The sequence below is a fragment of the Ictalurus furcatus genome, chromosome 8 (assembly GCF_023375685.1).
Source record: "Ictalurus furcatus strain D&B chromosome 8, Billie_1.0, whole genome shotgun sequence".
Classification (NCBI taxonomy): domain Eukaryota; kingdom Metazoa; phylum Chordata; class Actinopteri; order Siluriformes; family Ictaluridae; genus Ictalurus; species Ictalurus furcatus.
The window spans coordinates 32051109-32054984 of NC_071262.1; positions in this window are offsets into that span (position 1 = coordinate 32051109).

Sequence of the window (3876 nt, forward strand, 5' to 3'; positions counted from 1 at the left end):
GGTTTAGGGTTAGGGTTAGGCGGTTAGGGTTAGGGTTAGGGTTTAGGGTTAGGGTTAGGCGGTTAGGGTTAGGGTTTAGGGTTTAGGGTTAGGGTTAGGCGGTTAGGGTTAGGGTTAGGGTTTAGGGTTAGGGTTAGGCGGTTAGGGTTAGGGTTAAGGTTAGGGTTAGGCTGTTAGGGTTAGGGTTAGGGTTATGGTTAGGGTTAGGCGGTTAGGGTTAGGGTTAGGGTCAGGGTAGGCGCTAACCTGTGTGCACTGGCCATCTTATGTCGCTCACTCCACTGGGTTTCACCCCCATGTCAGCCGGTCCATTCCCACCATTCTTTTTCTCTTTTGTTGGACTCGGTGAGTATATTTTTACGGTCATGTCGTGTCTGCATGCCGTGTGTCTTTTTTATCGTGCCTCCCGGTGGGATTGAGCCTTTGTCGAGCCTGTCAGGCTGTGGTGGAGTGACACGGATTCCCCTTCGTGCGTCGGAACCGTCCCGTTCGCGGTCCCTGATAGGGATAGGGTCTTTTTCCTGTCTGGTACAGGAGTTTGGGCGGACGCCGGGAGCGTGTCGTACTTGCGGGGAGGCCGGGAAGTTGAGAGAAACGTCCGAGAGGCTGCCCGCGTCCTCGTCGCCGACGGAGGACACATCGCTCTGCGGGTCAGTCATCGTGGACCTCGTTTGTTTTCTCTGCGGGGTGGACGTTTCGGACTCCTGTTCGGCCTGTGGGCTTTCGAACAGAGTCTCGAGGTTCAGCGGAGCTACCGTCATCTCCGCGTACTGTCTGGCCTCGTCGACCGTCTGGCGCTTGAGTTTTGTACCGAAGGTACGTTCGGCCCACTGGGTGGCTCTGTCGAAGGAACGGTCCCACCCTTCGCATCCGATCCGTTCGAGTTTGTTCCCCTCTTCGGACAACGCCTTTGCGTAGTGGCTATTCAGAATATCGATGGTGTTCTGAGCCCACTTTTTCGCATTGTCCTCAATGAGGGCTCGTGTGGCGGCATTTGGCAAAGCCGGTCTGATCACCTCCGACAGGTATTTTACAATCTGGCCGATCGCAGGAGGCTGCCCTTGGCGGATATTGTTGATATGATGTGACAATTTTATAATCTTGAACGACGTGCGGACCGAGTCGATATGAGGGTCCGTAAACTGTTTTGGCTTTTGTTTCTGCCCGTGGTGTGATTTTTTGTTTTTGGGGTGCGAGCGCACCATATACTGAGGCACAGAGGTACAGGGCCTCGAACGGGCCCGGGATTCAAAAGGTTGCGGCCTGTCAGGCCGACGATCAAAGTCACGATAGTGAGTAGGGGCCGTGCTCCTACGGCCTCCGTATTCGACCATCTCCGCGTAGGAGAACACTCTTTCCCCCTGTGCACGGTGCTCTATGTCGCGGTGGGAACGGGGCGTAGGCCGAGCCATACTCTGGACGGCACGTCTGCGTCCGCGTGTGACCATAGTCCAACCGTCTCTCTCTGGCCAAGCCATGGTTTAAGAGTCTTATCCTTTTTAATGTGTATGTGTGTTCGTAGAGTGATTGTGGAGCTAAATGAATGAAGTTGGACCTTTTTTCTGTATTTTAGGTGCCAGAGGATTCCTGGGGAGAACGGAACCAGGTAAGTAGGCTTATTTATTATTTTTAATGTTTTTTTGTGTGTTCTCAGGTAAGTAGGATCTTAATTAGTATCGTGTACTTTTTTATTTCCAGGAAAATAGGGCTTGATTTGTGTAAGATACTTGTTATATTCCCGGTTAATAGGGCTTAATTTGTATTATATACTTTGTTATCAGTTGTATTTTGGGGAATTTTTATTTCAGGTCAATAGGTCTTAATTTGTAATATGTGCTTTTTAATTTTCAGGGAAGTAGGGCTTAATTTGTATAAGATATCTGTTATTCTCCCGGTTAATAGGGCTTAATTTGTATTATATGCTTTGTTATCAATTGTATTTTGAGGAATTTTTATTCTGAATCAGTGGAGTCCCTTTCCTTGAATTGTTGAGTGAGGATAAATTAACAAGCCGCTGCAACGTTTCGGTTCTCCTGGAACCTTCTTCAGGCAGGCTTGTTATTATTTGAAATTAATTAAGCAAAAAGATTGAGGATCCAAAGAATATGAGTATTGTTTAAAGGCTTTCTCTCAAAGAGCTGCAAGCAGTGAGTGAGCTTTTGCCTCCTCAACTGTCCCTTTTTATAGTATAGGGGGCGGGACTCTGTTTGAATTGGCCAATAGGAGGCTCTCCCATGTTTCTGTGGTTTTTGAAAGATAACAGCCTTGGGCCAATCAGAAAATTAACTATTTTACTCATATGTAGTGGGGCTTTTTGCATTGTTTTGTTTAGATTTTAACCTAATAGTATTATTTATTAAATTACTGTTTCCCACTTGTGTACTGTGGGTTTTCCCATTATTTATTTATTTCTCCATTTAGGTTTAAATTGTTTTAATCTCTTTTTTAATTCTTTTTTCTTTTTCTTTCAAGGGATTCTAGGGTGGCATAGGTATGCGTTCGCCTGTGTTTGTCCTTATTGGGAGTTGTAATGAATTAGAATGATTCTTATGAACAGGCCGACCAGAAGGGAAAAGAACAGTAGAGCGAATTGCAAACATGAGGCACGGGCTGATTAGGGTTGGGGTTAGGGTTAGCGGTTAGGGTTAGGGTTAGGGTTAGGTGGTTAGGGTTAGGGTTAGGCGGTTAGGGTTAGGGTTTAGGGTTAGGGTTAGGCGGTTAGGGTTAGGGTTAGGGTTTAGGGTTAGGGTTAGGCGGTTAGGGTTAGGGTTTAGGGTTTAGGGTTAGGGTTAGGCGGTTAGGGTTAGGGTTAGGGTTTAGGGTTAGGGTTAGGCGGTTAGGGTTAGGGTTAAGGTTAGGGTTAGGCTGTTAGGGTTAGGGTTAGGGTTATGGTTAGGGTTAGGCGGTTAGGGTTAGGGTTAGGGTCAGGGTAGGCGCTAACCTGTGTGCACTGGCCATCTTATGTCGCTCACTCCACTGGGTTTCACCCCCATGTCAGCCGGTCCATTCCCACCATTCTTTTTCTCTTTTGTTGGACTCGGTGAGTATATTTTTACGGTCATGTCGTGTCTGCATGCCGTGTGTCTTTTTTATCGTGCCTCCCGGTGGGATTGAGCCTTTGTCGAGCCTGTCAGGCTGTGGTGGAGTGACACGGATTCCCCTTCGTGCGTCGGAACCGTCCCGTTCGCGGTCCCTGATAGGGATAGGGTCTTTTTCCTGTCTGGTACAGGAGTTTGGGCGGACGCCGGGAGCGTGTCGTACTTGCGGGGAGGCCGGGAAGTTGAGAGAAACGTCCGAGAGGCTGCCCGCGTCCTCGTCGCCGACGGAGGACACATCGCTCTGCGGGTCAGTCATCGTGGACCTCGTTTGTTTTCTCTGCGGGGTGGACGTTTCGGACTCCTGTTCGGCCTGTGGGCTTTCGAACAGAGTCTCGAGGTTCAGCGGAGCTACCGTCATCTCCGCGTACTGTCTGGCCTCGTCGACCGTCTGGCGCTTGAGTTTTGTACCGAAGGTACGTTCGGCCCACTGGGTGGCTCTGTCGAAGGAACGGTCCCACCCTTCGCATCCGATCCGTTCGAGTTTGTTCCCCTCTTCGGACAACGCCTTTGCGTAGTGGCTATTCAGAATATCGATGGTGTTCTGAGCCCACTTTTTCGCATTGTCCTCAATGAGGGCTCGTGTGGCGGCATTTGGCAAAGCCGGTCTGATCACCTCCGACAGGTATTTTACAATCTGGCCGATCGCAGGAGGCTGCCCTTGGCGGATATTGTTGATATGATGTGACAATTTTATAATCTTGAACGACGTGCGGACCGAGTCGATATGAGGGTCCGTAAACTGTTTTGGCTTTTGTTTCTGCCCGTGGTGTGATTTTTT